Source organism: Pelobates fuscus, chromosome 11 (assembly GCF_036172605.1).
Source record: "Pelobates fuscus isolate aPelFus1 chromosome 11, aPelFus1.pri, whole genome shotgun sequence".
NCBI classification, from domain to species: domain Eukaryota; kingdom Metazoa; phylum Chordata; class Amphibia; order Anura; family Pelobatidae; genus Pelobates; species Pelobates fuscus.
Genome location: NC_086327.1, coordinates 115,421,675 through 115,435,321, shown reverse-complemented (window position 1 = coordinate 115,435,321; position 13,647 = coordinate 115,421,675).

Below are 13,647 nucleotides of genomic sequence, written 5' to 3'. Positions count from 1 at the left end.
TCTGCCCTATTACTCAGTTTTCTTCAGTATTCAAGGGATGAAATTACATGCTTGCTAGGAAATATCAGATTACTGATTTAGGTCATTAATAGCTTAAAACAGGTTTCAGCATTTGTGATCAGTTCCTGGAGAAAAATTCATCTATGATACAAAAATCTATCCACCCTTCCTAGGCTATGCATAGCACTCTATAATGTCCAGTGTTCTGATGGATCCATTCCTTAGAAAAAATAATGTATATACAAAAAGGCAAAAAATATATAATGAAAAAATAAAAAAGGGGGAGAAAAAAAGGGAAAAAAGAAAAAAACAAGAAAAGAAAAAAGAAGAAAAAAAGGTCCTTTGTAAGTTCACTATATACGTATACAGTATAAGTATGGTTGGATCTCACCACTTTGAAAGTTGCAGTCAAGAGTTCAGATGAGCACTATAAATACTCCGATAGTTGAGCTTATTCCTAGGAGCCAAAAGTGTCTGGTAGAAATGTGTGCTCCATCTGTACCATAGCAGTGAAGTGTGGATGATAATTGGGTAAACCACGGGCGGCTGAATAAACTGCTGGCGGCTGAGTTCTCCTCGGGCAAATAAACTTCTGGCGGCTGAGTAATCCTCGGGCTCAGTAATCCTTGGGCTGCGCGCTCGGGATATGATGTCCCTTCGATGGCCATCTTTACCCAATTATCATCCATGGCCATCGAAGGCCGCCAGCAGTTTATTCAGCCGTCCGTGGTTTACCCAATTATCATCCATCATCGATGGCCATCGAAGGGACATCATATCCCGAGCGCGCAGCCCGAGGATGAATAAGCCACCAGAAGTCTATTCGCCCGAGGAGAACTCAGCTGCCAGCAGTTTATTCAGCCGCCCGTGGTTTACCCAATTATCATCCACACTTCACTGCTATGATACAGATGGAGCACACATTTCTACCAGACACTTTTGGCCATCGAAGGGACGTCATATCCCGAGCGTGCAGCCCGAGGATTACTCAGCCCGAGGATTACTCAGCCGCCAGAAGTTTATTCGCCCGAGGAGAACTCAGCCGCCAGCAATTTATTCAGCCGCCCGTGGTTTACCCAATTATCATCCACTCTTCACTGCTATGGTACAGATGGAGCACACATTTCTACCAGACACTTTTGGCTCCTAGGAATAAGCTCAACTATCGGAGTATTTATAGTGCTCATCTGAACTCTTGACTGCAACTTTCAAAGTGGTGAGATCCAACCATACTTATACTGTATACGTATATAGTGAACTTACAAAGGACCTTTTTTTCTTCTTTTTTCTTGTTTTCACTATTTTTTCTTTTCTCTCTTTTTTTTTCTCCCCCTTTTTTTCATTTTTTCATTATATATTTTTTGCCTTTTTGCATATACATTATTTTTTCCAAGGAATGGATCCATCAGAACACTGGACATTATAGAGTGCTATGCATAGCCTAGGAAGGGTGGATAGATTTTTGTATCATAGATGAATTTTTCTCCAGGAACCGATCACAAATGCAGTATCCATAGGATAAGGGATTTATTATCTATTTGGATGAAATTTGATGTATTGAAGGAGATCTTCAGACTACTATGATGTACATATTTTGTAGATATATGAATTCATATATTAAGAGTATAATTGATTCAATTTCATTTCTTTGCATATTGAATAGTAACTTATTCATCATTTTTTTTCTGACATATAACAATATATTCGAGTGCGGTATTTAATTTTTGTTGTGTATAGATTGTTGAGGTTACGTATAAGGGGGAATACCTCTAAAAACAGGCACCATTTAGTAATTGAGTGCAAACACTACCTATATTTTTGTAAAACAGGTTTCATGTTAATATTAACTAAAATAAATTCCAGTTCTTGATTCCAGGTAAATCTACAGGCTTACAAGATATAAAAGAGAGCGCATGTACTGAATAGATGAAAGACTAGCGTAATAACCAATATATAGTCTTAATAAAGCAATAAGAATAATGCTCTAAGTATTCGGAAGATGTTAGCAGCTAAAACAAAAGAATTTCCCTAATTCCTATACAAAGATGCAAATATGAGTTTCAGCGCTTAATGGATAATCCCTTTATGAGTACTAAGGGTGCATTTATATGCAGAAAATGTTTGTGATTGTAGGCGGAAAAAAATAGATAAATAAGGTGAAAAAATAAAAATAAAAACAACTAAAGTTCAAAATAATGGTGGAAAATACCACAAAAAAAGTCCAGAGTCTGCAAAATCAAACTGTAAGTCCTGCAGAAAATAGTCCAGTAATGTAATGGAAGGTGGAGGTCCAAATGTGTGTAGAGATACCTTAGGTAAAGAGAAACAAAAGAGTATATAGTGTAACTCTATAACAAATGTATTGCCCCGGGTATAAAAGGTCCCGCCCAACATAAAAACTGTTACACTAATTAAAATATAATACTCATCGCAGTGCAGGAAAAAAAAACCTGTGCTAGCTCGTTTCAAGTTCAGACTGAAAGTCCGGTTCCCAAGGGAAGTCTACAGACTTGATTTCTTATCCTTGACGCTTAAAACAGGTCTGAGACGAGCAGGATGTTTTCATTATTAAGCTCATACGAATTTGCATCCACACAAATACATTAATGACAGCTTCATCTGCAATGAAAATCTCATAGATCAATAATATAACATGCAGATTCCAAAATGTTTCCATTTCTTCTGTTAGAACATATCCAAATGCAATAATCATTCATAGTTACTGTACATAATATATAAGGTCATTCGGTTTATTTTTTTTCAATAATATTATATGTGTACATGCTGTTTTATTTTGTCTCTAATTTCTACTTATTTAACTTAAATTCATGAAATATCTATCTATGGACATATATTTGGAATACAATTTCACACACATATAGCAATAAATCTGTTTTCATTTACCTTGAATGAAAGGTTTTTAGATGTTCTCACGGGAAGACATGTGACAATGCCAAGGATTTATTATCAGGCGATGAGATCCTGTGATCTCCAGTTCTCATATTTCTCATACTACTTCTTTTCCTCCTCTTACTCTTATTTTACCACTCCATCTCTCTAACTCTACCTCATTCTCTATTTTCATCCTCAATTTCCCACTCTCTTATTTTCCCTCTCCCCTGTTCTCTCTGAACCCCCCTCTCTCTCTTGCTCTCCATCTCTGTCTCATTGTTTTTTTCCTTCTCCTCAATCTCAATTTTCCAATCCCTCTACGTCCCCCTTCGTTACCTACTCCATATTTTCCTCTCACTTTTCTCCCCTCTCTCTGATTCTCCCATTCCCCCTCTTCCTCTCACCACCTTTAGTAGTTTGCACTTATACAGCCAAATAATATATATCCTATATTCCTCTCTATAGTGTATTAGCAGGTTTCCCAAATTCTCACAAATAGTGTATTAGTAGGTTTCCTTTTTTTTTAATCTTTTTCTTTTTATTCACATTTTAAGAAATTTAAATACAAAAACATATACGTATATATTATATATAAAATCACTTACAGTTACATTCCACTTATTCGTCACTAACATTCGTATTCATGTCATTAGATAGATAAATTATATTATGTTGTGCATTTTTTCCTTTTCTCTTTCCCTTTTTCTCACTTCCTTCTCCTCTTTTCATTTTTTTATATCTAATTAGGATTTGTGACCATACATACGGGTCAGAGCATAAACATATTAGGAGTTCTAAGTGAATTTGATTGGTTATTCTCCTTGCATCAGGAATTTAAATTAAGGGTCTGAATATGAATGTACCACTATTAGATTATTTATTTGTGCCATTTTGACCATATTTCTTAATATACTTTAATTATACCTGTATTTCTGTAGAAACCTTCCTCCATTTGACATTGGAAATTAATATTATTTACAATATTTGGCCAAGTGCGTGCAGAAGGCAGTTTCCAATTCCTAGCCATAATTAGTTTAGTAGCCATGAGAATATGGATTATTAAAATTAGAAATTCCTGCTTACAATTTGGAAAATCAATATGAAATAAAAATGTTTGGGGGGGTAGCATTATTCTTTGGTTGCATATTGTTGAAACAATATCTGATATCGTTCTTTTAATTCCTGACTTCCTCCATAAAATGTATGTGTTGGTTTATTGATTCCCTCTATATAGTGTATTCCATTTAGTGTATTTAGGTTTCCTGACTTCCTCTATATAGTGTATGAGTAGGTTTCCTGACTGTCTCCATATAGTGTATTAGTAGGTTTATTGACTTCCTCTTTATAGTGTAAGAGTAGGTTTCCTGACTTCCCCCAAATAGTGTATTAGTAGATTTATTGACTTCCTCAATATAGTGTATTAGTAGGTTTATTGACTTCCTCTATATAGTGTAAGATTAGGTTTCCTGACTTCCTCTATATAGTGTATTAGTAGGACTACTGACTTCCTCCATATAGTGTATTAGTAGGTTTATTGACTTCCTCTTTATAGTGTATTTGTAGGTTTCCTGACTTCGCCCAAATAGTGTATTAGTAGATTTATTGGCTTCCTCTATATAGTGTATAAGTTGGTTTCCCGACCTCCTTCATATAGTATATTAGTGGAATTACTGAATTCCCTCATATAGTGTATTAGTAAGTTTATTGACTTCTTCTATATAGTGTATTAGTAGGTTTCCTGACTTCCCCCATATAGTGTATTAGTAGAATTATTGATTTCCTCTATATAGTGTATTCCATTTAGTGTATTTAGGTTTCCTGACTTCCTCTATATAGTGTATGAGTAGGTTTCCTGACTGTCTCCATATAGTGTATTAGTAGATTTATTGACTTCCTCTATATAGTGTATTAGTAGGTTTATTGACTTCCTCTATATAGTGTATGAGTAGGTTTCCTGACTTCCTCTATATAGTGTATAAGTAGGTTTCCTGCCTTCCTCTATATAGTGTATTAGTAGGATTACTGAATTCCTCCATATAGTGTATTAGTAGGTTTATTGACTTCCTCTAGATAGTGTATGAGTAGATTTATTGACTTCCCCAAATAGTGTATGAGTAGGTTTCCTGACTTCCCCCAAATAGTGCATTAGTAGAATTATTGACTTCCTCTATATAGTGTATGAGTAGGTTTCCGGACGTCCTCTATATAGTGTATAAGTAGGTTTCCTGACTTCCTCTATATAGTGTATGAGTAGGTTTCCTGACTTCCCCCAAATAGTGCATTAGTAGAATTATTGACTTCCTCTATATAGTGTATGAGTAGGTTTCCTGACGTCCTCTATATAGTCTATAAGTAGGTTTCCTGCCTTCCTCTATATAGTGTATTAGTAGGATTACTGAATTCCTCCATATAGTGTATTAGTAGATTTATTGACTTCCTCTATATAGTGTATGAGTAGGTTTACTGACTTCCCACATATAGCATATTAGTAGTATTTCTGAATTTCCCCATATAGCGTATTAGTAGGTTTCCTGAATTCCCCCCTATATAGTGTATGAGTAGGTTTCCTAACTTCCTCCGTATAGTGTATTACTAAATTCCATATAGTATATTAGTAGAGTTCCAGATTAGTGTTCTCTCCCTCGTTTAACTTACAATGTCTTTTACAACATCTTGCATTCATTATGGATCTTGTTCTTGTGTGCCATATGGAATTTCCTTTATTATATGGAATTAATTCCTTCTCTCTCTGTATACGTCTGCTCTCAACTAGATGTGTTGTGTTACCTGTCATCTTATTACTGTGCAATACATATGTTGTAATATTACAAGCTCACCACATATATTATATCCTGGACATGGCTCTGTACTAATATCATTTTGGTCCTGGGGCCCTGCTCTGTGACCCTATTTTTGGCAATACAGTGTTGTATTGAAGCTACAGAAACCCTACAGGATCCAGAATTCATTATTAAAGTAGTAATATGGCCCCATATTGTGATATACAATGCATGGTGGTCTACTGAGCAATCGGTTATCGAGTTTATTCACTGCTGAGTTGGAGATTATTTTCAGTAGTGTGAAAAGACAGACGCACTTTGTTTTTTACATTAAATGGAAAAAGATTGCACTCTCAAATTTAGTTACTAACAAGGAAAGAACTATAATTTTAGAAGGTAACACTAGCAGCTTCTTAATCTAAATTTTACAAAATTATTTAAAATAGTCCCAGACTGCAACTCTGCATATGGCCTCAAATATAACACAAGTAGAAAACACACTAAAATAGCATTGTGTATTCTTATCAGGTCTAGCCAGATTTAATATGTAATAATTCTGTTAATATTAAGAAAGTATCAATCGAATGTCTTCATTTTACCCTTCTCTTTATTTAAATATATGTCTTACTACATAGCAAATCCATGGAGTCAGAATATCTGTCTCTCTAGTCTTTGTCTGATATATTGGGGTGCAACATAGGTTGCAGGAGCCTGTGATATGGTTTGTGGTGATGGTCCCCTGTCTTGTTTGATGACCCACACTAGCAGGGAATTACCACCTTTCTGTTACTCAATGTGAGCACAGGACAGGCAGCTCTCTATTTGTGTAGAGAGACACAAATCATCCTAATTTGACATAGAATAGGATCAGCAAACATGAAATGGCATTTCAATCAGAAGGGCAATTAGTGCCCCAGAAAATCTGCAAATAATGCATGGTGTGTGCTCTGACTGGCAGGACATTGGCACAGGCACAAACTGCAGAATATACTGCACTGGTCATTCTACTGTATTCTATAATCAATTAAATCAAATCCTGTTTTTAAAAATAAGTACACCTATGTCAAAGTGACTATTTTATGTGTAATATAAACAGAAATTCTCACTCATTTATTCCTTCCCCCTTTTTTCAGTTTCTCTCCTCTTTGCCATTTTTCCTCTCCTTCTCTTTTGTATATTTCACTCACTTATTTCATCTACCGTCCTTTTATTTACCCCTTCACCTCATTCAATTCCCCCTCAATTGCTATCCACCTTTCTCCCTTCCTCCCTATCCCTCTCTCACTACCTATCCTTCCTATACCAGAGCGTATAGATAGACATTTGTGCATGTGATATGCAATATATGGATCATATATGTGTATATGTTTAATAAATATTTCTAGGATTTTATCATATGGTGTATCATATGGACCATGTTGGAATTTGGGTCTTGAGTAAGAACCTAGTCGTTTTGAGATGTTTGACACATAATGCATAGAATAGCCTTTCAGCTGAAGTGGTAGAGGTAAACACAGTGAGGGAGTCTAAGCATGTGTAGGATAGGCATAAGTCTATACTAGATATAAGATAAGGCCAGGGACTAATTCGGGCAGACTAGATGGGCCGAATGGGTCTTATATGCTGTAACATTCTATGTTTCTATAAGGCGTTGTTGATCATCTGTAAAATCTGCTGGCATATAGGAAATATGAATGTAGTATGTACATATTGATTTAGATACTGTTTCTAGGAAACATTGTATAATTATAAACTGTGTGTAATTACTAACAATTTTTCTGATGCACCCATCATTGCTGTCAGCTTTTGTCAAGTGTCAATTTTGCTTTCAAACGTGAAGCCAACCATTGTAGATCTATCTAAAGAGTGTTTAATTATTTATTTTTTTTACAGGGGGGCGCCTGCATAGGTCTTCCAATATTAAACTAATTTCTGTACATCCTATAAAGCTCTGTTTTCTGCCACTTCCATTCTTAATCCCTCACTTGCGAGCTATGATTGAGAGGTTCATAGAATAGCATCTGTTCCTTCAGATTTTATTTGCAAATAAACAAGTTACATGAAATTTGGCTAAACGGAATCAAACTAGGAATGAAATTAGGTTCGGCCAAATATGTTTTTGTTATCCAGACAAACATATTGGACGAAAACGAAATCTCTTGTCCATGCACAAGTTTGTTAAATACTAAAAATATGAAACAGAAAAAAAAATACACGTGTCAGCACTGTAACTGGCTTTTCTTTTCACAATCCACCATCTTCTAGAGACTCTTTATAAAAGTGAGAATTGTTGTAAATTCAAAGTGAATTTCAAAAATAATCCCAACGTAGCTAAACTAAAAGCATAGCTTCCTTGGAGAATTTTTCCAATTCATCTACTGTGGCCTTGCATTTAAAATTTCTCTTGACCTCACATTAAATTCCCAACATTTTTTACATTAATAAATAGCAGCACACCCCCATCTATTTGCAAAATGCTGTAAATAAAAAAAAAATGACTATTACGGAAAAATAAAATAAGCTTAATAAGGTAACATTTGAGCATTTAAATCTAAGGTTAAGATGGATGCCAAGGTCCAATGGGCCATAAGACAAATTAAAACATTTATCAGAGGTAGATGTCATATTTCATCACAATCAATGACACTTCACAAATGCCATTAAGTCATTTCCTTATATATATGAGGAGACTAAAGTTCCTAACATGCTCTGTTCTGCCAATCAGATCTTTCTTTCTGTTTAACTCTAAGTTAGGGTATAACCACATCAGTCTGTGTGGCACCTTGAGGGATACCTTCATTATTTGTGTGCAGTTTCTTATCTCTGCTTGTTATTAGAATTTTATTTACTTTTTTTGTAAATCTCTGTTTATTTTTTTCAAAGAAGAATGTACACAAATAGTGATGTCGCGAACACAAAATTTTTGGTTCGCGAACGGCGAACGGGAACTTCCACGAACGTTCGCGAACCGGCGAACCGGGCAAACCGCCATTGACTTCAATGGGCAGGCGAATTTTAAAACCCACAGGGACTCTTTCTGGCCACAAAAGTGATGAAAAAGTTGTTACCAGGGGACTAACACCTGGACTGTGGCATGCCGGAGGGGGATCCATGGCAAAACTCCCATGGAAAATTACACAGTTGATGCAGAGTCTGGTTTTAATCCATAAAGGGCAGAAATCACCTAACATTCCTAAATCACAATGGATATCGATTGACACCTGACAAATTACATATTGACACCTTGACATATGGATTGACACCTGTCCTCAGAGACCCTGATACACACTGACATAGAGCAGAATAGGGACTATTCCCCCTACATAGGATCACTTGGCAGATATGGATTGACACCTATCCTAAGGATCCCTGATACACACTGACACAGAGCAGAATAGGGACTGTTCCCCCTACATAGGGTCACTTGGCAGATATGGATTGACACCTATCCTAAGGATCCCTGATACACACTGACACAGAGCAGAATAGAGACTTTTCCCCCTACATAGGGTCACTTGGCAGGTATGGATGGACACCTGTCCTCAGAGACCATGATACACACTGACACAGAGCAGAATAGGGACTGTTCCCCCTATATAGGGTCACTTGGCAGGTATGGATTGACACCTGTCCTCAGAGACCATGATACACACTGACACAGAGCAGAATAGGGACTGTTCCCCCTACATAGGGTCACTTGGCAGATATGGCTTAACATCTGTCCTCAAAGCCCCTGATACACACTGACACAGAGCAGAATAGAGACTGTTCCCCCTACATAGGGTCACTTGGCAGATATGGATTAACACCTGTCCTCAAAGCCCCTGATACACACTGACACAGAGCAGAATAGAGACTGTTCCCCCTACATAGGATCACTTGGCAGGTATGGATTGACACTTGTCTTCAGAGACCCTGATACACACTGACACAGAGCAGTAGTGTTGTCGCGAACCCGAAATTTTCGGTTCGCGAATGGCGAACGCGAACTTCCGCAAATGTTCGCGAACCGGCGAACCGCGCGAACCGCCATTGACTTCAATGGGCAGGCGAATTTTAAAACCAACAGGGACTCTTTCTGGCCACAAAAATTATGGAAAAGTTGTTTCAAGGGGACTAACACCTGGACTGTGGCATGCCGGAAGGGGGATCCATGGCAAAACTCCAATGGAAAATTGCACAGTTGATGCAGAGTCTGCTTTTTATCCATAAAGGGCAGAAATCACCTAACATTGACACCTGTCCTCAAAGGCCCTGATACACACTGACACAGAGCAGAATAGAGACTGTTCCCCGTCCTCAGAGACCATGATACACACTGACACAGAGCAGAATAGAGACTGTTACCCCTACATAGGGTCACTTGGCAGATATGGCGGGGTCGTGGGAGGGGGAGGATGACTTTCACCTCTTCCCCTGTTACATTCCCGTTGTGCTGTGACATCACCCTTATACGCTGTGTAAAGCATACTATTTAATTTGATCAGCATGGCCACTTGAGTTTTTATAGTTTTCACGCTGCTTGTAGTTTATATATGGTTCACAAAAATCAAACAAACGATAAAGTAAACATGTAAGGATTCAGAATATTCTTTCAAACCCTTACACATTGTGTGTACGTATTTTTCGTCTTAAGTTTGTGGCTTTAAAGAGGTTTACGTTGTTTCTATGATGTGCATAACATGTTCTTGTAAATGTTTGTTAAATTTTTCCTGGAATTGTAATTTTTGAATCTGAATAAAGATAGTCAAATCCCTGATACACACTGACACAGAGCAGAATAGGGACTGTTCCCCCTACATAGGGTCACTTGGCAGATATGGATTGACACCTGTCCTCAAAACCCCTGATACACACTGACACAGAGCAGAATAGGGACTGTTCCTCCTACATAGGGTCACTTGGCAGATATGGATGGACACCTGTCCTCAAACCCCCTGATACACACTGACACAGAGCAGAATAGGGAGTGTTCCCCCTACATAGGGTCACTTGGCAGATATGGATTGACACCTGTCCTCAAAACCCCTGATACACACTGACACAGAGCAGAATAGAGACTGTTCCCTGTCCACAGAGACCATGATACACACTGACACAGAGCAGAATATAGACTGTCCCACCTACATAGGGTCACTTGGCAGGTATGGATTGACACCTGTCCTCAAAGCCCCTGATACACACTGACACAGAGCAGAATAGAGACTGTTCCCTGTCCACAGAGACCATGATACACACTGACACAGAGCAGAATAGAGACTGTTCACCGTCCACAGAGACCATGATACACACTGACACAGAGCAGAATAGAGACTGTCCCCCCTACATAGGGTCACTTGGCAGGTATGGATTGACACCTGTCCTCAAAGCCCCTGATACACACTGACACAGAGCAGAATAGAGACTGTTCCCTGTCCACAGAGACCATGATACACACTGACACAGAGCAGAATAGAGACTGTTCACCGTCCACAGAGACCATGATACACACTGACACAGAGCAGAATAGAGACTGTTCCCCGTCCACAGAGACCATGATACACACTAACACAGAGCAGAATAGGGACTGTTACCCCTACATAGGGTCACTTGGCAGGTATGGATTGACACCTGTCCTCAAAGCCCATGATACACACTGGGGGGAGCTACTGTCCTCCCCAACCCCTGTGCGGTGGGTGGGGGCCATAAATCACAATGGGGGGACCTACTGTCCTCCCCCCTCGGCCCCCACCCCTGCGCTGTGGGTGGGGGTCATAAATCACAATGGGGGGGCCTACTTTCCTCCCCCCGGCCCCCATCCCTGCGCGGTGGGTGGGGGGCATAAATCACAATGGGACGGACCTACTGATAGGAGTTCATATCAGTTTAATACCTTCCGCGTCTCCTATCAGAGGACATGTATATGGCAGTCATTTTAGGAACCGCACACCTGGGACCCGAGCAAGGTCACCTCTTTCAACAGGCGACATGATTTGGCCCTGTAAAACTATCCTGGATATTCTCTACAATTTCTATGAATATGGCATTGATTTATGTAACAGGGAGATGGAAGAAGATGCTTGGTTGGTCCTCTTACTTGAAATTTGGGGCACTGCGCGGGCAAGCTAATGTGCCACCAGATAGGAGTGGTTAGTTTAGTATTGTTCATATCAGTTTAATACCTTCCGCGTATAGACCACTGGTATATTGGTGCCATCTTGGAGGATTTTTTTTTGGTTTGGTTTTTGAAGCCACAGTGCTGCACCAGTGGGCCTAAAAATTAGGCATGTACACATGCCTGAAAAATTTGGTATTGTTGCAGCCGCTGCTGTAGCAGCGTCCAGAAAAATTGATGTTTGTTTCACAGGCAGAAAGTGCCCTAAAACATGGCGGCTTGAACCCTAGTTGGTGGCGGATAAGTCACGCAAGTCAAACGTCATTCAGAGCTAAAATACAGCAGCGTGTGGACCATTTTTAGCCCAAGGCAGCTCATCTCATCAGGCCTTTTTTAATCGAATGTATCGCCCAGTGTCAGTCCCTTCGGGATCCATCCCTCATTCATCTTAATAAAGGTGAGGTAATCTAGACTTTTTTGACCTAGGCGACTTCTCTTCTCAGTGACAATACCTCCTGCTGCACTGAAGGTTCTTTCTGACAGGACACTTGAAGCGGGGCAGGCCAGAAGTTCTATCGCAAATTGGGATAGCTCAGGCCACAGGTCAAGCCTGCACACCCAGTAGTCAAGGGGTTCATCGCTCCTCAGAGTGTCGATATCTGCAGTTAAGGCGAGGTAGTCTGCTACCTGTCGGTCGAGTCGCTCTCTGAGGGTGGATCCCGAAGGGCTGGGGCGATGCATAGGACTTAAAAAGGTCCGCATGTCCTCCATCAACAACACGTCTTTAAAGCGTCCTGTCCTTGCCGGCGTGGTCGTGGGAGGAGGAAGAGGAGGATGACTTCCACCTCTCCCCCTGTTAGATTCCCGTTGTGCTGTGACATCATCCTTATACGCTGTGTAAAGCATACTTTTTAATTTATTTTGCAAATGCTGCATCCTTTTCGACTTGTTGTAATTCGGTAACATTTCCGCCACTTTCTGCTTATACCGTGGGTCTAGTAGCGTGGACACCCAGTACAGGTCGTTCTCCTTCAGCCTTTTTATACGAGGGTCCCTCAACAGGCAGGACAGCATGAAAGACCCCATTTGCACAAGGTTGGATGCCGAGCTACTCATTTCCCGTTCCTCCTCCTCACTGATGTCATTGAAGGTATGTTCTTCCCCCCAGCCACGTACAACACCACGGGTACCAGATAGGTGACAACGAGCACCCTGGGATGCCTGTTGTGTTTGGTCTTGCTCCTCCTCCTCCTCCTCAAAGCTACAATCCTCCTCTGACTCCTCTTCCTCACAATCCTCTTCCAGCGTTGCCGCAGGTCCAGCAAGCGATGCTGATAAGGCTGTTTCTGGTGGTGATGGTGACCACAACTCTTCCTCTTCCTCTTCACGCTCATCTACAGCCTGATCCAGCACTCTTCGCAGGGCACGCTCCAGGAAGAAAACAAATGGTATGATGTCGCTGATGGTGCCTTCGTTGCGACTGACTAGGTTTGTCACCTCCTCAAAAGGACGCATGAGCCTACAGGCATTGCGCATGAGCGTCCAGTAACGTGGCAAAAAAATTCCCAGCTCCCCAGAGGCTGTCCTAGCACCCCGTTCATACAAATATTCATTAACAGCTTTTTCTTGTTGGAGCAGGCGGTCGAACATTAGGAGTGTTGAATTCCAACATGTAGGGCTGTCGCAAATCAAGCGCCTCACTGGCATGTTGTTTCGCCGCTGGATATCGGCAAAGTGAGCCATGGCCGTGTAGGAACGCCTGAAAGGGCTACACACCTTCCTGGCCTGCTTCAGGACGTCCTGTAAGCCTGTGTACTTATGCACAAAGCGTTGTACGATCAGATTACACACATGTGCCATGCATGGCACATGTGTCAAGTT